The 22,573-nt window shown below is 51.4% G+C and overlaps 1 protein-coding gene across 1 annotated transcript in view; it reads right to left on the bottom strand.

Annotated features, from left to right (window-relative positions):
• RXRG (retinoid X receptor gamma) overlaps positions 1 to 22,573 on the bottom strand; it is a gene marked incomplete at its 3' end in the record, with an annotated part of 147,052 nt that overhangs the window by 99,886 nt on the left and 24,593 nt on the right. The gene's annotated exons all lie outside the window — the stretch shown is intronic.

Raw genomic sequence — 22,573 nt, 5'->3', positions numbered from 1 at the left:
GGAGCCTATTAGTAAAATAAAGTTTTGATGGCAGAAAAGTCTGGAAACACGGGGCAGCATCCCAGGGCTGAGGGAGTCGCGCCAAAGCAGGCAGCCTGGTGTTGAATGAGCACCTCGCCCGCCCTCCGTGGGGGGAGGGGCCGGGAGGACAGGATGAAGGTGAGCCCTCCACGTGTAAGCAGTTGGGGAGGGGGGTCCAGCAGAAAGTGAATCAAGGGGGAAAATACCAGACGCAGTGACAGCGCTGACACTAAGGAATTCGCCCGTGGGCGCCTCCACGCTCCCTCTTGTGATGACCACAGTGGCTCCCAGCGTTCACAGGAGCTCCCAGGGACAGTGAGGCCCGGGCAGGTCCAGCCAGGCCGCCGCAAAGCCACCCAAGGCCCACAGGAAGCTGCCCGCCCCCCCCCACCAGAGATGTCTCGCGACATAGCCAGCAGCTGGTGGTGTGAGCCCTGCTCAGAGCAGAGCAGGGAGGCCCACACCCAGCTCTCCGGGCCAGCCCTCAGCACCAGGCGGGGTGGTTGTTGCCTGAAGCTCAGAGAGGCTAAGTGACCAGCTGCGGATCGCACAGCTGAAGGGAGGCAGAACAGGCGGAGCCCAGGCTGCCTGCCCCCCACGCCCGCGCTCTGTGCGCCGCGAGTGGCTGAGGTTCCTGAAGGGCTAGCGGAGTGGCCCGGCGCTGTGGGCAGCCTCGGGCTGGCGCCGTGAGAGTGGGGTCCAGGCGAAGGGAAGGAAGAGAGACTGTGTTCGAGGGAAGGGAGGCGGACCCTGCAGGGCCTCCGATGCACCTGTCACTCAGGTCTAGGTCAGGCTGTGCTGCAGTAACAGGTAAACCCGGAGTGTCATTGGCTCAGCGGGATGAAGACTTCCTCTCACGGGCGTGGAGTCCGGTGTGGGGAGGGCAGCCCTCCTCCCTCCTGTAGCTCCAGGCCCTGGACCACAGTCCGGGGCTCCCTGCCGAGAGTGAGGTGTTGGGCACACAGCTCAGCTGCCTGGGCCTGGAAATGGCGCGTCACTGCATCACATGTCTCACCGCCCCAACCTTGCAGCCGGCAAACGCGGTCTGGGCGCCGGGAAGACAAGCCTGCGTCCTGCCCGCCGAGGCGGGAGCCTGCACTTTCCCCTGCGGACCCCAACCCGAGAGCTCCGGGCATGAGGCTCGCAGGCCCTGTGTGGGCTTTAGAACGCCCGCTGTGGCTGGGGGGGGCGGGGGGTGACAGGAAACAGGATCGGCCTCACTGCAGTGCTGGGGGGGGGGGGGCAGTGCAGGGCAGTGGGAGCAGGAAGAAGTGCAGGAATGTCAGTGTTTCGTTGGACGGACAGTGGACACAATTCCATGAGTGAACGGAAGGGGAGGTGGGAGCGGCGGGCAGGAGCCAAGGCAGCGCCCACATGCTGACTCAGCCTCAGACGGCGAAGCAGTCACTGAGCAGGGAACCCCCGAGCTGTTGCCCACACGGGGCGTGGGGAGGGGCGCGTGCAGAAGGCAGGGGGTGACGGGCACCTCCTCCTCGTCGCCCGGGACGTCCACAGACGGTGCCTGAGGCAGAAAGGTCACCTGGGAACAGGCAGCGTGCCCTTCAGCGATGCCACAAAGCCAGCCGAGTGTCAGTGCCCGCCCTGGGAGGGGAGCCGCAGGGGAGGGGAGCCGGGCGTTTCTCACCCCCGCTTTGTGGGACTACACCCCTCTAATGCAGCTGTGCACGGAGCTGGTAAAAAGGAGTGGGCTTTTAAGGGAAAGAGGGCTGGTCTAGGTGTGGCACCTTCCAGAGGAGTCTTCAACCGCCTTCCACAGAGGGGTCCCACCGAGCCGGAGGCCAGTGCCCAGCGAGGGTGCCCGACTCGCTGCCGCTTCTGCGTTCCGCTGTGCCCTGGCCTGAGTCCCGGGGGAGCCGGAGGCCAACTGGCAGAGGCCACGTCGGCCCCGACGTTGAAGAGCCAGGGATGGCACAGCGGACGGAGCACCTCCGGTGACAGTGAGGTTTGTGCAGGGGATGCTCCAGGCGGGAGACTGGCCCAGGACGGGAGAGGTCAGCCAGGTGGCCAGGGAAACGGCCTGGGGGTGTTTCATGAAATGAGGGGCCCTGGGCACGGTCCTCAGGAGGGGCGGGGCCGTCCTCTGCATTGAGTGTGTCCTCGGGGTGAATCGCACTAACATGTCAGGAACACGGGTCACACATGAGGAGGTACAGGCCTGAAGTAAAGTGGCGGCGTGTGAGCGGGAAGAATGCTCACACCTGGGTCTCAGGGACTGCAGGGGCCTTGGAGTCCAGCGCTGGTCTCAGGGCAGGTGGCCCTGTGCCCGCACGCAGGCAGACGAAGGGCGACCAGCCAGGCAGCTCCTCTCCTCACCTCCGCTCAGTCCTGCCTCACGAGGACCCCGCTTCCTTCACACGAGATGGTGGGAAAGGACCAGCATCTAGCCTCAGCTTCCCACCATGCGTGTGATCTTACGAAATCACTCTATTGTGTGGGCCTCAGTTCCCCAACCATAAAATGGGGTGGTTAGACTTGAGTACCTTAAAGGCCACCTCACACCTAACCTTCTGAAATCAACTACAGAAATTTTCCAGAATATACAAGAAACTCCCGCAAATCAAAAATAAAATACAAGAATCCCAATAGAAAACGTGGCCAAGGACATGAGTGGGCAATTTATCAAAGAAGAAACCTCCAAAACCAACAGGCATAGAGACAGATGCTCACGCTCCTTAGTAATCAGAGAAACGCGAAGCAAAGCAGTAGACGGCACCGGATACTTGTGAGATTGGCAAAGAGTGACAGCTGGACAGTGTCACACGTTGGCAGGGATGTGGGGTCCTGGGAAGGTCACTGAGGAAGGGACGTGAACAGCCCGCCCGAGAGCGGCCTAGCAGGACGTACCCAGCGAGTGCCCGCCCTGCCACCCAGTAAGCCCACATACGTGATCACACGCATCCATAATGGAACACACATGGGCACCGACCGCGGTATTCCGTGTGGTGACGGGGATTGGGAAGAGGGGTGAAATTTATAGAGTGCTAGGGAGCTGTTACAAGCAACTGACTAGATGGATGCTTAGCAACATGGATGGATCACAAAACACAATGCTGAGGGGAAAGGGAGAGTAATGAGAGCCAGCTATGACACTCAAAGCCAGGACACCGCCCAGGAAAAGCCAAATCCGGACAACGTCCCACCAGGCCCTAGAGATCTGCCTCCCCTCCCCCTACCCTCCCTTTACCCGCTGACATCATCTTCTGCCAGGTCCCCGCCGCTCACTGGGCCCAGCCTCCTGGCCACCCTGTTGTTAGCAGAGCCTTCGCACAGGCTGTTCCCTCTGCCTGGAATTACAGGCCCTCAAAATCCGCTGCACACATGTGCGTGCACACGCACATGCACACACGCACACGCATACATGGTCTGTTGTGACCTCAGACAAGAATCAAATGTAACAGGTAAATACACTGAACAGTGGTCTGAAAGGTAAGAAGTGCCATCTCCCCACCTTCCCGCCAGAATGCCACGAAGCTCTGAGAGGGCACCTGCACACCCAGGACAAAGCCAGCCGCAAAGGAGGCGCCTCACACACCGATGCTGACGAAGCGAGTGCTTGCCACACCACACCGCTTACATGTACTTAAAATACGCCTCAAAGCCCACCAAACGCAGGGTGAGTGGGACTGGGTGGAGGAGATTAGGTTCAATAAACGCAGGGTGAGTGGGACTGAGTGGAGGAGATTAGGTTCCATAAGAGAAGAGCTTCGAGGGGAAGTGATGCTAAGGTGCCATCACGGGGCAGTGAGAACTGCAAGTGGGGAGCCTGCGTTCAAGGGGCTGCGGGCAGCGTGTCTGGATAGCCTGTGGCAAGGACCCTCCGCTCAGCTCCGCCTACACAGCTGCTGACTCCGAGACGTCAAGGTCACCCAGGGCTGAGGACACCTGGCGGGGAGAGTGTACGTGCTTCCTCCAACCCGGCCGCCTGCAGGGGAGGACCGGGCCCCACAGGACACAGCCGCGGTCGCTGAGTGGCTGCCCACTCACTAAGCCTCGCCACAGCTCGGACGGGATTGCTGTCCCGTCGTGGGGAAGACAACCAAGGTTTCCAGGGCTACCATCGCCCTCGCCCCTGGCTCGGACCTGGCAGGACTGAGAGGGTCAGCAACCAGGTCTTCCTGACGCCCGGTTCGTGTTTTCTCTCCCAACCGGGTCTCCCTCTCTGTCCAGAGAAAAAGACTGCGTGTTAAGGAAATTAACAGAATTAATTTTTCCACGTCTGGTTTTGCACGATTCTGCCATTGGCCTGTTTCTGTTGCTAACAGGTGTTCATTCCTGGGATTCAAATTCAAAGCCTGTGGCTTTGATCCAGGCCGTCTCAACGCTCATGTTAGAAAATAAGGCCAAACGAATCGTCCATGACCAGTAAGACCATAAAAGGGCTATCGGTTCTGTGCAGCAGCCAGACGTGGAGGCGAAGCTGGTGGTCAGCTCTGGCGGCAAAGGGAACGTAACTGGGTTGCAGGTTCATTCCCGCACGGTCTGGGTGCATGCAGGAGGCAACCAATTGAGGTTCCTCTCTCACATTGATGTTTCTCTCTCCCCCTCCCTCCCTTCCACTCTCTCTAAAAGTCAATGGAAAAAATATTCTTAGGTGAGGATTAACAAAACAAAAAAAGAAAGATAAGAACAAAGTTGGAGGACGGAGACTCACTAATTGCAAAACTTGTCATAAAGCTTCAGCAATCCAGACAGTTTGTGGCTGCCTGGATCCGGGCTGGGAGCAGCGACCGATGCAAACAGGCAGGAAGGACCTCCCTGGGTGGTGGAAAGAGTCGAAAACTGGATTGTGGCAAAGGTTGCACAGTCCTGTGACTTCACTAAATCTCATTGACTAGTACGCTTAAGGCAGATGAAGTCTACAGTATGTAACTTACACCTCAATAAGTATGTTTCTAAAGGGTCTCAGTTGACTCCTCTGCAACGTTTTGCAGACAAGGTGAAGGAGGAGGCCTGGCAGGTGCCCCAGCCTCCCTCCCTTCCCTTCTCCGGGAAGGGCGCCTGCCCCTCTCCCTGCTGGAGGCATTTGCCCCGCAGCCCAGCGCCCAGCGCCCAGCGCCTCACCTCCGTGACTCTCAGTGGCCCCGCGTCAGGCCCTGGCAGCAGAGCCTACCTTGCGGAAATACTGTAAGAGCTATAAATACTTTAGGTCCTCGGGAGCCTTGTCAGTCCCGAGATGGCGCCAGTGACCTGGGGCAGGGAAAATTCTATTCCTGGGCACACCTCGTGTCCCGAACAGCCTGGCTGGCTGCAAGGCAGTCTCGGACAATAAACTCTCTCTTTGGAGCATGGCTGGGCCCTTAAGACATCCACACCCCCTTAAAAGCTGATTCCTACACATTACTGCCGTCAACACCCCAGAAAAACAGGCCCACTACACAGTAATTCAAACCACAGCCAGCTCCCCAGGGGAGGGGCTGGGAGCCTGGCTTCAGAGGAGAGCAGCGAGCTGGACCTGGGCTGCCCCAGGAAAGCACCTGGAGGCTGGTACGTACTCCGCCAGGCACCACCCGCAGATTCGGAGAGAACTGGCCCGGATTCCGGCCCAGGCATCGGTACCCTTTTTGAATCTTTATTGTTGTTACAGCTGTCCCCTGCTTTTCACCCCCTGACCTCTTCTGGCCCATCCCTGCCCCCGCACCAGGCCTTCACCACCCTATCGTCTGTGTCTATGGGTTATGCACACACGCATACAAGTTCCTTGGTTAATCTCTCCCCAGCCCCCACCCCGCCTTCCCTCTGAGATTCTGCAGTCTGTTCCATGCTTCCATGTCTCTGGATCTATTTTGTTCATCAGTTCATTTTGTTCATTAGATTCCACATAGGAGTGAGATCATGTGATACATGTCTTTCTCTGACTTATTTCACTTAGGATAGTACTCTCTAGGTCCCTCCATGCTGTCTCAAAGGGTAAGAGATCCTTCTTTTTACTGCTGCATAGTATTCCCTGGTGTAAATGTACCACAGCTTTTTACCCACTCGTCTACTGATGGGCACTTGGGCTGTTTCCAGATCTCAGCTATTGTACATTGTGCTGCTATGCACATAGGGGTGCATACATTCTTTCTGATGGGTGTTATCGGGTTTCTTAGGATATATTCCTAGAAGTGGGACCACTGGGCAGCTCCATATTTAATGTTTTGAGGAAACGCCATACTGTTTCCATAATGGCTGCACCAGTCTGCATTCCCACCAGGAGACTACTAGGGTTCTCTTTTCTCCGCATCCTCGCCAGCACTGTCATTTGTAGATTTGTTGATGGCAGCCATCTGACAGGAGTGAAGGGATACCTCATTGTCATTTTAATTTGCACCTCTCTGATGATCAGGGACTTGGAGCATGTTTTCACATGTCTCTTGGCCACTTCGGAGAAGCATCTGTTTCGGCCCTTTGCCCATTTGTTACTTGGATAGTTTGTCTTCCTTTTGTTAAGTTGAATGAGTTCCTTTTGTATTTTAGATATTAACACTTTATCAGATGTATCATTGCCAAATATGTTCTCCCATACAGTGGGCTCCCTTTTTCTTTTGCTGTGCAGAGCTTTTTATTTTGATGTAGTCCCCTTTGTTTATTTTCTCCTTAGTTTCCTTTGCCCTAGGTCAGTGATGGGCAACCTTTTGAGCTTGGTGTGTCAAACTTCGCCAAAAAACTGAGCATAACTCAGGTAGTGTGTCACTTTGAGGAAAAAATGTTTCGCAAATGTTTCATCCTCAGGAGCAGCAAATGTTTCATCCTCGGCATGCGGCCGCCTCAGCGGCCACGTGTCATCAGAAATGGCTACGCGTGTCAGTGCTGACACGTGTGTCATAGGTTCGCCATCACTGCCCTAGGAGATGTATCCGTAAACATATTGCTATGAGAGATATATGAGATCTTGCTGCCTATGGCTTATTCTAGGATTTTTATGGTTTCACGGCTTATATTTAAGTCTTTTATTCATTTTAAGATATTCCTGTGTATGGTGTAAGTTGGTGGTCTAGTTTCATTTTTTACATGTATCTGTCTAATTTTCAGAACGCCATTTATTGAAAAGACTATCTTGACTCCATTGTATGCTCTTGCCTCCTTTGTCAAATATTAATTGAGCACAATGGATTTCTGAGATCTCTGTTCTGTTCCATTGATCTATATGTTCGTTCCATGATCTATATATCTGTTCTTGTGCCTGTACCAGGCTGTTTTGATTATGGTGGCTTTGTAGGATAACTTGGTATCTGGTATTGTGATCCCTCCAACTTTTTTCTTCTTTTTCAAGATTGCTGCAGCCATTTGGAGGATTTTTTGGTTCCATATAAATTTCTAGCGTATTTGTTCTAGATCTGTGAAATATGCCATTGGTATTTTTATAGGGATTGCATTGAATCTGTAGAATGCTTTGGGTAGTATGGCCATTTTAATGATGTTAATTCTACCAATCCATGAATACAGTATATTCTTCCACTTGTTTATATCTTCCTCTATCTCTTTTTTCAATGTCCTATAGTTTTCCAAGTATAAGTCTTTTACCTCCTTGGTTAAGTGTATTCCTAAGTATCTTAATACTTGTTGTTGTTACAATGGTAAATAGGATTGTTTATTTAGTTTCTCCTTCTGAGAATTCGTTATCTATCTATATATATAAAAGCCCAGCGACCGAATGGCAGAACAACCAAAACAACTGGTCGACCAGTCATTATGATGTGCACTGACCACCAGGGGGCAGACACTCAACACTGAAGCTGCCCCTGGTGGTCAGTGCGCTCCCACAGTGGGAGCAGCCGCTCAGAGGGTGGGTCCACAACCACTCAGCTGATCTGGATGAGTGGCGTTCCCACAGTGGGCTGATCCCCGAAGGCCACGCCCCCCACCAGTGCACAATCCATACACCAGGCCTCTAGTTGGTGTATAAAAATGCCATCGATTTCTGGGTGTTACTTATGTATCCTGCTACATTGCCGAATTTCTTTATTAAATCTAGAAGTTTTTTGGTGGAGTCTTTAGGATTTTCTATGTACTATATCATGTCATCTGCGAATAATGAGAGTTTTACTTCCTCCTTTCCAATTTGAATGCCTTTTATTTCTCTTGTCTGATCGCTGTGGCTAGGACTTTCAGTACTATGTTGAATAAGAATGATGAGAACAGATATCCCTGTCTTGTTCCTGTTCTTAGGGGAAATGGTTTTAAGTTTTTGCCCATTGAGTATAATGTTCGCTGTAGATTTGTCATATATGGCCTTTATCATGTTGAGACATGCTCCCTCTATTCCCACTTAAATGAGAGTTTTTACCAAAAAATGGGTGTTGGATTTTGTCAAATGCTTTTTCTGTGTCTATTGATATGATCATGTGATTTTTGTCTTTCGGTTTGTTTATGTATCACGTTTATTGATTTGGGAATATTGTACCAGCCTTGCTTCCCTGGAATAAATCCCACTTGATCATGGTATATGATCTTTTTAATATATTGCTGGATGCAATTTGCTAATATTTTGTTGAGGATTTTAGCATCTATGTTCATCATGGATATTGGCCTGTAATTCTCTTTCTTTGTAGTGTCTTTATCTGGTTTTTGAATTAGGATAATGCTGGCCTCAGAAAAAGAGCTTGGAAGTGTTCCTTCCTCTGGGATTTTTTAGACTAATTTGAGAAGGATAGGTGTTAGTTCTTTGAATGTTTGGTAAAACTCCCCTATGAAGCCATCTAGACCCGGGCTTTTGTTTGCTGGGAGTTTTTTTATTACTGCTTCTATTTCATCGGTTGTTATTGGCCTATTTAGGTTTTCTGATTCAGTTTTGGGAGATTGTATTTTTCTAGGAATTTGTCCATTTCATCCAGCTTGTTGGCATATAGTTGTTCATAGTATTTTCTTACAACTCTGTATTTCTGTGGGGTCAATTGTTACTTTGCCTCTTTTATTTCTGATTTTATTTATTTGGGTCCTCTCTGTTTCTTGATGAGTCTGGCTAACAGTTCATCAATCTTATCTTTTCAAAGAACCAGCTCTTTGTTTCAATGATTTTTTTTTTTTGGATTTTTTTTTTTTTTAGTCTCTATGTCATTCTTTTCTGCTGTAACCTTTATTGTTTTCTTCCTTCTACTTACTCTGGGATTGTCTTGTTCACTTTCTAATTCTTTAAGTTGTAGGGTTGAATAGTTTATTATTAATTTTTCTTGTTTTTTAAGGTAGGCCTGTAGTCCTATGAACTTCCCTCTCAGGACTGCTTTTGCTGTGTCCCATAGCTTTTTGGTTGTGTGTTCATTTTCATTTGTTTCCAGGAAGTTTTTTATTTCTTTCTTGATCTCATTGGTAACCTATTAATTGTTTAATAGCATGCTATTTAGCCTATTGAGTGTTTTTGAGTGTTTTTACTATAGTTGATTTCTCATTTCATTCCACTGTGATCTTAGAAGATGCTTGATATGATTTCAATCTTCTTGAACTTGTAGAGACTTGTTTTGAGTCCTAACATGTGGTCTATCTTTGTGAATGACCCATGTGCACTTGAAAAGAATGTATATTCTGCAGCTTTGAGATGAAATGGTCTATAAATATCAATTAAATCCATCTGATCCAGTGTGTCCTTTGGAGTCATAGTTTCCTTGTTAAGTTTTTGTCTGGAAAATCTATCCAATGAACTCAGTGGGGTGTTAAAGTGTCTACTATGACTGTACTGCTGTGGATCTTTCCCTTAAAGTCCTCTAGAAATATTTTTATACATTTATGCTCCTATATTGGTGCATATCTGTTTACCAGGGTTATATCCTCTTGTTGGACCAATCCCTTTAGTATTATCTAGTGACCTTTATTGTCTCTTGTGCTGGCCTTCATTTTGAAGTCTATTTTGTCAGATATGAGTATTGCTACCCCAGTTTTTTGGTGTTTTTTTTCATTTGCATGGAAAAATATATTCTATCCCTTGACTCTCATCCCATGTGAGTCCTCTCCTCTGAGGTGGGTCTCTTGTAGGGAGCATATAATTGGATCATGTTTTTTTATCCATTCAGCTACCTATGTCTTTTGATGGGATCATTTTATCCATTTACATTTAAGGTTCTTATTGATAGGTACTTATTTATTGCCATTTTAATTCTTTATACCTACATTTTTCTCTCTCTCTTTCTTCTTCTCATTACAGCAGTCCCTTTAGCATTTCTTATAGTGCTGTTTTGGTGGTGATAAACAATTTTAGCCTTTTTTTGTCTGGGAATCTCTTTATTTCACCATCTATCCTACCTAATAAAAGAGTAATATGCAAATTAACCATCACTCCGCTACATCCACAAGCCACGCCCACCAGCCACACCCACCAGCCAATCAGAGTGAGTATGCAAATAAACCCAACCAAGATGGCTACAGCCACAGAGAGCAGGAAGGAGGCTTGGGTTTCCCAAGCAATGGAGGAAGCCAAGCTTTCCACCTGCCCTTGCTGGCCTAAGCCTCCACTCAAGGCTACAAAGTTTCAATTATAGAAGGTAAACAAATTCAAACAGAAATGGTGGCAGCCACGGAGCTGGAAAGAGCGGGAGGCTAGGGTTGCCCCTGGCAATGGAAGAAGCAAAGCTTTCCACACACCCTGGCTGGCCCAGGCCCCCACTCCAGGCTACAAAGTTTCAATTGTAGAAGGTAAATTAATTCCAGATGCCAGGGCCTCCACTTGGGTCGCCAGGGGGCATGGCTGGCCTGCAAACCACCACAGGCCCCTCGCTCAGGCTGCCCCACACCCCAAGGGAACCCCCACCCTGATCCGGGACACCCTTCAGGGCAAACCAGCTGGCCCCCACCCATGCACCAGGCCTCTATCCTATCTAATAAAAGAGTAATATGCAGATTGACCATCACTTCAACACACAATATGGCTGCCCCCATGTGGTCAAAGATCCTGCCCCTATGTGGACACAAGATGGCCACCACAAGATGGCCAGCAGGGGAGGGCAGTTGGGAGGCACCAGGCCTGCAAGGGAGGGCAGTTGAGAGGGACCAGGCCTGCAAGGGAGGGCAGTTGGAGGCGATCAACCCTGCAGGAGAGGGCAGTTAGGAGTGACCAGGCCAGCAGAGGAGGGAAGTTGGGGGCAAACAGGCTGGCATGGGGAGCAGTTAGACATCAATCAGGCTGGCATAGGAGTGGTTAGGGGGTGATCAGGCTGGCAGGCAGAAGTGGTTAGGGGCAATCAGGAAGGCAGGCAGGTGAGCAGTTGGGAGCCAGCAGTCCTGGATTGTGAGAGGGATGTCCGACTGCCCGTTTAGGCCCGATCCCACCAGGATTGGGTCTAAACGGGCAGTCGGACATCCCTCGAGGGGTCCCAGATTGGAGAGGGTGCAGGCTGGGCTGAGGGACACCCCCCCCCCCCCCGCTGCCCCGTGCACAAATTTCGTGCACCGGGCCTCTAGTTTTTTTTTTTTTAATATATATATTTTATTGATTTTTCACAGAGAGGAAGGGAGAGGGATAGAGAGCTAGAAACATCGATGAGAGAGAGACATCAACCAGCTGCCTCCTGCACACCACCCCCCACCGGGGAATGTGCCCGCAACCAACGTACATGCCCTTGACCGGAATCGAACCTGGGACCTTCCAGTCCGCAGACCGACGCTCTATCCACAGAGCCAAACCGGCCTCAGCGGGCCTCTAGTTTTTAATGAAAGCCTTGCTGGGTATAGTAATCTTCGTTTCAGATCTTTGCTTTTCATTACCTTGAACACTTTATGCCATTCCCTTATGGCCTGTAGAGTTTCTGATGATAAATCATCTGACAGCCTTTGTAGGTAACAGTTTGCTTTTCTCTTATTGCTTTTAAGATTCTCTCTTTGTCTTTAATTTTTGGCATTTAATTATGATGTGTCTTGGCGTGGGCCTGTTTGGGTTCTTCTTGCTTGGGACTCTCTGTGCCTCCTGAACTTGTATGACTTTTTCCTTCACCAGATTAGAGAAGTTTTTGCCATTATTTCTTCAAACACTTTCTCTATCCCTTGCTCACTTTCTTTCCCTTCTGGCACACCTATTATGTGAATATTATTACATTTCATGTTGTCCCATGGTTCCTGTAAGGTGTCCACCTGTTTTTTCATTGATTTTTCTTTTTGGTTCTCTGATTAAGTGGTTTTTTTCTTACCTTGTCTTCTCATTCACTGATCCAATCCTCAGCTTCCTTATCTCCATTTCATTTAGCTCTTTTTCTGGAAAATTCTCTTATTCTTTCCTTTTTTTTGTTTGTTTTTTTGTTTGTTTGTTTGTTTGTTTGTGTTTAATCTGAATCCTTTACTCAACTTGATCCCCCTCCTTACTCATTAAATTTGGCTCCACCCTCAGAGAAGGAAGCTCCGCCTCCACTGAATGGGTAAGACTGACTCTGAGGGCATCAAGGCGGTGAGAGTGACCCCAGCGTCTGTCCCCATGAGGAGCGGAGCTGGTTTCCAGGGCACCACCCTGGCCTGCTTGCTGCCCCACCCCAAGCTGCCCCCTTTCCTGGCCACGCCCTGTGCCTGAGTTCATCTTGTCATGCAAACCATTAACGGTCACATTTCAAAATTCTGCTCAAATAACAGCTCCCGTTGCACTGGGTGGTCCTCTGTGCCAGGCCCCCCACAGAGGTCCTGCCTACCTCACTGCAGCTCTCACATCCCAACAGCCCGTAACACGGGCGCCATACGATCCTCACTTCACACACGTCACGTCGTGATGGAGTCGGTGTGACGCCCAAGCCCACGCTCAGCCACAGAGGCGCACTCCTCTCTGTGACATTAACATCCACGCAGCACTCTGCGGAGGTGCTGTGACCTCACAGATGAGGAAACCCGGCTCAGCAAAGGCGGCTCAGACCGACTCCAATGCCTTGTGCCGCCGGCTGCTCAGTCCTTTCGGCCTGCAGGACACCACACAGACGCGGCAGCCAAACAGGAGGGGGGTCGGGGGGTAGGAGGGGGCCTTGAGACACAATCAGGCCTCAGCAACATGGCCAGGGTCTTCCCAGTGACACAGGCGTGACATGGCGATGGTAGTTAACTTGGCGCTTTAACCGTTGCCTGCGACCCAGAGTCCTGAGGGATACACAGTACACGCGAGGTGAGGCCATCAGGTACGCACACTCCACAGCGTGTGCATCCAGGCAGGACCTTCCTTCCCAGGGGTCTCTTCGGGGAACCAAGGCGCAGCCCCGGGGAGACTGGTGTGTGTACGTCCCCTCCTGCAATGACGGCGGGAACCGGCCCAGGGCAGCGCTTTGAATGGACGTGTGGCTCCCTTGGCAGTGCCTTGCCTCACGTGTGGAAGGAAGCAGCTCATGGGACAAGAAAGAACAGAATCTGCTTCTGCTCCGACATTCGAGCCGCAGGGTCGCTCCCTCCGTCAGCTGCCGGGAGCCCATCTGGACTCGCACGGAAGCTCCCTGCCCTGAACTGACAGCCCGGAGACCAGCAGGGGAAGCCCGCATCTCGGCCGATGCCGCCTGCACCACAGACCCTCACGCCAGAGCCCGCCCTGGCCTCGGGTTTTCCGGTCCCAGCCCCGACCCGCCTGAGTCTCAGGGATTCTCTGAGACAAGGTCAGCGGTCCGGCCAGGCCCGATGGCTCCGTGCCTGGTTCCTGGTCACACTGCAGCCCAATCGCTACACCAGCGGGATCAGGTCACAAGCCCTGCTCACCACAAGCAGGAAAAGGGCGAAATTGCAAAGACCTGCCCCTTTGAGCTGCTGCTCTCCCTGCACATAGCCGGTGTCGACGGGCACCGCAGTTACCACGGGGCAGCCCGCACCAAGGGGAGCTGGCTTCTAGGGGAAGGAGGAACTTCAGACTGAAGACCCTCAGATCCCGGCCTCGCTGTGACCACCTGCAGATGAGGCGATGAGGGGATCCCCTCCGTGGCCCCTTCCGAAGAGGTCGTAGGGCACCCCTGAGCATGGACTCAGCGCCTGTGGACCCCTCCCCGACCGCACGGCACATGACAGTGAATCCGGGACTAGCATCTTGGCTCTTTAGCTCCTGCCACGTGTGGGAAGCTGACCCCTGCAGCGAGGCAGCGACGCCGAAGAAAGAGCAAGCTGGTCTTCGACGAGATCTGAAAAGCAATTGAAATCTTTGCTGCAATTTCTTTAAAAGACTCCAAAGGAACATCTCATTCCTGGTGATAATAGAACTCCTCCAGTCCCCTTCCCCCACCCCTCCGACTCTCCACAGAGCACAGGACCGCCAGGGTCAAGCCCACCCTCTCCAAGTGCTGCCGCCTCTCAGCCTCGCCCTCCCGCTTCCCTTCCTGAAATGCCTCCTTCTGGCGCGGGCGCAGCTCAACCGGCAGCTCTAGTCCCTTCTCCTCCTGGAGCCTCAGACCTGGAGCAGCTGCCATCCCAGAGGCCTGCCTGCTTGCTTATTTATTTGTTTGTTTGTTTGTTTGTTTGTTTATTTTTATCGTCACCCAAGGATGTGTTTATTAATGAGAGAGACATCAATGTGAGAGAGATACATTGATAGGTTGCCACCTGTACGGGCCCCGACCAGGGATTGAACCGGAAGCCTGGGCTGGCCCTGACCGGGAATTAGCATGCAACCTTTGGGTTATGGGTGACACTCCAACCAGCTGAGCCACCGGCAGGGCGCCTTCCCTGCTTTTAGATGGCGGGGGCGGGGAGGAAAGGCTCTGGGCGGGAATGCCTTCATTGTTCTCTCTTGATCCCATTCGCTCACTAAGCTACAGATTTAAATGTGCCTGGAGGCAGTGACACCTGGATCCCGGCCAAGGACGAGCCCAGCTCTGCCCACGCTGGTAAGGCGCTAAGAGCTGCAACTAGCGGTGTGGTCGAAACCTGACATGAAACCCAAATCAACATCACACCGCGCGGCGTTTCCATCCCTCTGTCCTGGGAGCTCGACTGCGCTCTGCATACAAGCCGCTCGCCGCACGTGGCCGGAGAAAGCCAGGAAGCCTGGGCGGGACAGGAGGCTCCGCCCGGCCCGGCCCCGCCCTCCCGGCTGCATTCACCAGCGGCAGACGGGCTGCTCCAAACTGGGCCCAGTGGCCTGGCTGTGCTCCTGCTGGTCTAATGGGCTCTACCTATGAGACATGGAACAGCCGAAAGTGGTGGGTGTGCAGTCACCCAACGTGAGGATTCCCAGGGCCCAGCATGCCTTCCCACGACAAGCACTTTTCCTTTTACCTCGGCATCGCCCCGCCTTCTCAGGGCTCATTCTCGGGGCTGCCTCTGCGGGGCGACCACGTCCAACAGCCCAATAACCCCCCCTCCCCCCCGGACGCTGAGATGCCGTGAACGGCAGACTTGTCCCCAAAGAGGAGAAGTTTGTTCCTTAGAGCATCTCAGAAGGACCAAGCACCTGCCTATGCCTTCGACTCAGACACTGACCACTCACAACCAACTGCTCTCCACCTCAGCCCGCTCCCCGCCACTGAGCTGAGAGGTCAGGGCGCCAGGGGGCTCCGTCTGATGCGATGAGGAGGAAGGAGCTATCCGGACATGGCAGGGTCCTGACAGCCAGCCAGCCATTCAGTAAACAAATATTCAACAAGCAAAACACCTCCATATACAACCCCATGTCACAGCAAAATGAGGAACAGAAAGAGTTAAGAGATAGAGCCGGCCGGCATAGCTCAGCGGTTGAGCGTCAACCTATGAACCAGGAGGTCATGGTTCGATTCCTGGTCAGAGCACGTGCCGGGTTGCAGGCTCGATCCCCAGTAGGGGCATGCAGGTGGCAGCTGATCAATGATTCTCTCTCATCATTGATGTTTCTATCTCTCTCTCTCTCTCTCTCTCTCTCTACCTCTCCCTTCCTCTTTGAAATCAATAAGAACATATTAAAAAAAAAAAAAAAAACACCTCAAGACACATATACAAAAAAAATAAAAAACGCTCACGTAACGTAAGGTAGAAGGCATTCGTGGCCTGAGAGGGCCGGGGAGGTGCCACGCTCCTGTGAGTTCAGAGGGGCTGGGGTTCGTTCCGGGGGGAGGGGTCCAGCAAAGCTCCACAGCGAGCACAGTGCTCAGGCGACTTGGAAGCAAGGACAGCATGTGGCCCTGAAAGATGGAAGGTTGCGCGTCGGGAAGCCTCGGCCTCGGGGACGGGTCCGAGGAGGCAAACACAGGAGGCTGACACCGCTCAGCCTGGCTCACATGTGGGGCGGGGCAGGGAGCTGTTCAAATAAGCGAGAACGATTTCACGATGCACGGCTGTTCATTCAAACAGGAAAGGGACGCGGTGCCTAAAGCTTATCAGTGATGCCAAACTGTCATCGTTTTGGGTGTGGGGGCTTACATTCCAGGTGACAAGATATAAAACCCCAGAATAACTTTTTAACCACGTCCTTCTCATTCAAAGATCACAGGGCCTGCTAAGGGGGTGAGAGTAAGAAAGCCCCTTCCCAGTGGCCACAGCGGCCCAGCGACATGGGTCCCCCACGCCGGGGTCAGCTGGCTGCCTCTGTTAGCAGAGGTTCTTGCTGTTTCCATTGCCTCGGAGGGTCGACCCCTTGACCCTTCTGTCCCCACGCCTTGACCTTTGGCGATCACCTGCAGGAGAGCGGTTTATCCTGCCCCCACCCCCCGGGGCCCTGCCCAGGCCACCCCCATAGGCACCTTGACTCCGAGCCTGAGGGCTGATCCCCACGTGTCCCCAAATGAGCAGCTCTGCATCCCGGCTTCCCCCCAACACATTGGGAGCTGACAGTGGACTGTGCCAGACTTTTTTTTTTTTTAATCAATATATTTTTATTTATTTCAGAGAGGAAGAGAGAGACAGAAACATCAATGATGAGAGAGCATTATCAATTGGCTGCCTCCTGCACATACCCCCTACCGGGGATGGAGCCCACAACCCAGGCATGTGCCCTTGACCAAAATCAAACCCGGGACCCTTCAGTCCGAAGGCCGACGCTCCATCCACTGAGCCAAACCAGCGAGGGCAGTGCTAGACTTTTATGACAATTCCCTTCCACGGGGAGAATGAATTGCAAAGCACAGAAAGGAACCCACTGCGGGAGGGGCGCTGAGATCGGTGGCTTAGACGATGCTGCCACCTGTCGGTCAAAAGTGAAAGTACTGTGGTCTGCTCACCTGGCCTGGAGTTAGGCCTTCAGGGAACATTTCTCACGGATCTGGAATGGGCCCAGAGGATTTATCACCCCTATTAGGGGTGCTTCAACTTTAAGATCTTGATCTGTGTAACAGCCACATTACAGCGGGCCGATGGGCCGGGGCTGCAGCAGAAACTGAGACCCGGGGATGTAGAGTAGGACATCGGTTCAGGTGACGGGGAGAAAGTTTGGGCCAAGTGCCCTCATGAGACAGACAGGGGGAGGGAGAGGACGGTTTCAGTACCCGTGCCGAGGCCCTGCCATGCACCACACACCGGCTGAGCGAGCTACGCCACGTGAGGAATCCGCGTCAGCCCCCACTAACCCCCGCAAGACGGTCCCTTCTGTGCCCAGCATTCGAGGGGGAAAGGCCACCGTGTCCAGACCTGCCGAGCTCACAGCGCAGACACAGCCTTGTTCCCAAAGCCCATCTCACGCTGCCGCCGCCGCCGCCACAGCGCCCGCGCTCACCGCTCAGCCGCTTTAGCTTAGTCTATGTGACTGTTCTTGTTTTGATCAGTCTCCTGCGGGTGTTAAATAAAGGAAGCCAGTGCTTTCCGTTAAAGTTCGAACAGGAGAATGTCTGAGAAACCCGGTACCACGGAGCTCTACTCAGAAGGGGCTCTTCTTCCTCTTTCCTGCCCTCTCTCCGCTCTGACACCCTCTGCCTCGCTGCAGGTTAAAGCTGTGGCCACTTCAGCTGCCACCAGCTGCCTGAGGCACTGAGCCCTCAAGGTGGCCCATCTGAATGGATGTGGACCGTACATGTACATGTAAAATACACACGGGATTTCTAAAACTTCACAAAAATTAACACAAAGTATCTCACTAATGACTTTTATATTGATGACATGGTGACATGTAACTACTTGGGATCTATTGCGTGAAATGAAGTATATTGTTAACATTAATTGCACCTGTTTCTTTTTACTTCTGGGTGGGACAACTGGAACATTTAAACTGCATGCCTAGGCAGCACTGTATTTCTACCGGGTGGCGCTGGTTCAGTGAGAACACACGTGCTTTTGAAAATAAAGGCGGGCCCAGCTGGTGTGGCTCAGTGACTGAGCATCAACCTATGAACCAGGAGGTCACAGTTCGATTCCCAGTCAGGGCACATGCCCGGGTTGTGAGCTCCATCCCCAGTGTGGGGCGTGCAGGCGGCAGCCGATCAATGATTCTCTCTCATCATTGATGTTTCTCTCGCTCCCTCTCCCTTCCTCTCTGAAATCAATAAAAATATTGAAAATAAAGGCATTTCGTACATTCATTAGTACAAGGCCACCGGCACAAATCTGAAGTCTGTCCCAGCGCAGGCTCCGTGCGGTTCGGACAGCTGGGTTACTAACCAGGAGGCTCACGCTGAGGCACGAGTGAGGCCTGATCCTCTCTGGTCGTGTGTCCTGCAGGTGACTGACTTACTCACTAATCCTCTCAAACTCTCCACCCTGCAGACTACATGAATAACATGTAACTTACATACAAGAAGCACGTGGCCTCACAGGCTCAACGGCGCTCTTCACATTTCTTCCATTACAGACAGGCGAGCCTTCGCTGCCACCCAGGGCGGGTGTTCTGGACCGGGGCACCCTCACCCCTATCTAGCTCAATGCCTCGAAAAGATGGAAATCTCGCCGTGAGCTGGACTGCCCCTCGGAAGATTACAGCGATCCGCCCCGCAGCCCGTTTCCGGGTGAGCCCGGGTTACCCGGCAGCTTTCCTGAATCTCGTCCGAAACAACCTGGAAAAGCGGCCCTAGATTCACCTCCACGGCAACCAACGCCTGAAGAGAAGGACCGTCCAAGTCCCTGACTGTCACCAGCTCCCCAGGGTGACAAACCACAGCCAAACCACCTGGGGCCCCTCCGTGCAGAGCCCGCAGGACAATGGTGACGGGGCCCGCGCGCATCAGCAGGTGAGGACCCACAGGCGCGCCGGGCGGCCAAGAGCGAGGAGTTGGGCTCCATGTGCATCGTGGTGGCGTTTCCCGGCCAAGGAGGATGAGCTAAGTGATTTCTCAAGTTCACCTGCAAAGCCGGAAGGGACACACCCAATAAGTGAAATCCAAGTACAAGAATAGCCTTGGGCTGAGGTCCCCCAGGGACCCTCCCCGGCCCTCTGCAGCATTTCCCAGTGCTGCTCGGCGTGGTGTTTTCCACGGGCCAGCCCGGAGGTGCTGGCTGTAAATGACAGTCAGATGTTTGAGCAATTCTGCTGCTGAAACATGATCAGTTCCAGAGGCCCCTCTCTGCACACGGTATCTTTTGGTGAGACCCACCACAAAGAAAATGAGTTGTGCAAGAAGAATGGCAGAAGATCTGGAAACTCACCAGGAAACCGCACCATTCCAGGCCTCCAACAAAAGCAAAAAATCATTAATAGGAAACAGGCCAGCTTGTGAAGGTCATGCAGAGAAGACACGCCGGTTCCCAGCGACTGGCTGCGTTTCAGTCAGTAACCTCCGACTTGTCAGGGGGGATTGCGGTCAGCGCTGCGAAGGACATGTGCTGAAAGGCGTCTGGTTGCCCTTGAATTCCTGACTTTCTAGTCAGAATATCGTACCACACATGTGCACCCCAGAGGAGTCTGGGAAGTGATGAGTGGGCCCTGCCTGCCAGAAGTAAGCCCAATAGATAAAATTTTAACTTGTAAAATCAATACATTTGGAGCTGATTGTTTATATATAAACGAAAGGATTCAACTTCAAATCTGTTTTTAATCCTCACTGGAGGATATTTTTATTGATTTTGGGGAAAGAGGAAGGGAGAAAGAAAGAGAGAGAAACATGGATGTGAGAGGAAAACATCAATCAAATGCACCTTGACCAGGAATCGACCCCACAACCTAGGTATGTGCCCTGACCGGGAATCGAAACCACAACCTTTTGGTGTACAGGATGACACTCCAACCAACTGAGCTACCCAGCCAGGGCTCAACTTCAAAATGACAAGTAAAATTGTTCCTATTCAGATATTAGTTTGAATCACAGGAAATTGCCAATGTTGTTGACTGTTTGGACCAAATAAAACCAAAATCCTGGCAACCCCATGCGGATCAATATGTACATTTTATGAATAACATGGGTGCTGGAAAAAAAATTTAAAGAAAGAATTAAGAATCCCTACTAATTTCAAAGTGGCAGAAAAAGCTATTTTTAAAATACTTCCCAAATAACAATTCAAAGTCAACAGGAAAATATTTCGTTCATTGTTTTCTATTTTGATCTACAACATTTTTCAGTAACTACCATCGCCTGTTGGAAGCTGAGTGGTACGGTGATGACTAAGAGTTTGGTAGTAAATGTGGCGATGCCTAAAGTCATAGTAATTAGCTCCCCATTTCTGTATGTTCACATTTCAAAGCAGCTTGAGTTGGAATGAATGTACTAAGCCACGTCCTCAAATCCTTGTGACAAAGAGAGAAGAGAGAGGGAGCACAAAAATGAATGATGGATAGTTTTATCGATTTTAATTTAATTTTGATTCTCAGGATTTACACTTCAAATGAGGATTGCTTCTCCAGGGTTCCCCCTGGAATCTACATATTGATCTCCAGGTGACGAGGCCACATTGCCCAATGTTCATGGCATTCCTCTGGGAACTGCCTTGAAAGCTGCATAGGAAAACCAGAACATTACTTCTCTCTCTCCTTCTTCCTCTTAAATTCCAAACTGAGACCAACCAGCCAGTAACCTGCTCATTTCACTAGCTCAGTCCCAATGCTTTGAGGCTGTTTGCTAAATTCCTACATAATATGTCCAGCCCATAGAAGGTACACCACCAAGAAGCGCCCTTAGGTAACCTGTGGACTCCGGGTGGTGTGAAGTCAGTGCAGGTTCATTAGTCAGGGGGAGGGGGCTGGTAATGGGGGAGCAGTGCATGTGGGGGCAGAAAGCCTGTGGGAAGTCTCCCACCTCAATCTTATTGAGAACCTAAAACCACGCAAAGAAAGTAAAAGCCTGCCGAAACCGGTTTGGCTCAGTGGATAGAGCGTCGGTCTGCGGACTGAAAGGTCCCAGGTTCGATTCCGGTCAAGGGCATGTACATTGGTTGCGGGCACATCCCCGGTGGGGGTGTGCAGGAGGCAGCTGGTCGATGTTTCTCTCTCATTGATGTTTCTAGCTCTCTGTCCCTCTCCCTTCCTCTCTGTAAAAAATCAATAAAATATAAAAAAAAAAAAAAAGAAAGTAAAAGCCTAATAACAAGAGAGAAAATTACACCGAGGACACCAGGAAGTCTGGTATATGCCCCCACTTCTTCTTTCCGTCCTTTATTCCCCCTCTTCTCCATCAGTACCCTCCACCCTCTGAGAAGAAAATCCAGGCCTATCTTTAATTTTTTAATATGTTTTTATTGCCCAACCAGCGTGGCTCAGTGGTTGAGCCGCAACCTATGAACCAGGAGGTCACCGTTTGATTCCATCAGGGCACATGCCTGGGTTGTGGGCTTGATCCCCAGTGTGGGACATGCAGGAGGCAGCTGATCAATGATTCTCTCATCATTGATGTTTCTCTCTCTCCCTCTCTGAAATCAATAAAAATATACTTTTAAAATAAATAAATATGTTTTTATTGATTTCAGAGAGAGAAATATCAATGATGAGAGAGAATTATCAATGAGTTACTTCCTGCACGTCCTCTACTGGAGATCGAGCCCGAAATCTGGGCATGTGCCCTGACCAGGAATCAAACCATGAAATGCTCAAACACTGAACCACTGAGCCACATCAGCCGGCTCCAGGCCTATCTTTAAACTGAGGTGATGGGAAATGAGACCGTGGGCAATGTCCCTAACGGTGGACAACCCCAACCCCCCTGTGAGTGACTTCAGTATATTCCTTTGCTCTTTCTGCATCTGTTAACATATCTGGAAATTTCAGAACATGGCAGGGATCCCTAATGTAACCTTTCTCATTAAAAAACATGCATGGGAACTCAAATAACAAAATATGTCTAGCAAGCATCCTACATAATAAAGAGCTAATATGCTAATTAGACCGAACAGCAGGACGACCATCAGGATGACCTTCCAGACGAAGCAGGGGCTGCGAGGGCCGAGCCCCTTGCACGAATTTCATGCATCGGGCCTCTAATATAAAATAAGCAGGAAATGTGTGTTTGTTTCTCATAGACTGGCACGTTTTCAGAGTTTACTTATTTTAAACAATTACATTGAGCCACAAAATAAAAGTATTTCTTATGCCCATGTCAGGACAAGTGGATTTTCACGTTAAGTACTCTACTCCCTGAGGAAATGCGGCAGTTGAGGCCAAGCCGTCTCTCCATCCATCTGGGAAGGCTTCCTGGAGGAATGGGGTTCGTATCCTGACAAGCCTGTCTGCACCGACCTGGGGCTCCACCAGACTTCCGGCCCCGCCCAGGGCTTCCCGGTTGCTAAGGCAACAGGCCTCCTCAGAGGTGCCCAGGCGGATCCCAGACCCCGGGCTTTTGTGGTTCCTAAGGCAACATGCCGCCTC

This window comes from Cnephaeus nilssonii, assembly GCF_951640355.1.
Source record: "Cnephaeus nilssonii genome assembly, chromosome: 21".
Taxonomy (NCBI): domain Eukaryota; kingdom Metazoa; phylum Chordata; class Mammalia; order Chiroptera; family Vespertilionidae; genus Cnephaeus; species Cnephaeus nilssonii.
The sequence above is the reverse complement of the archived record's forward strand: the minus strand, read 5'-3'. Positions and strand labels throughout refer to the sequence as shown.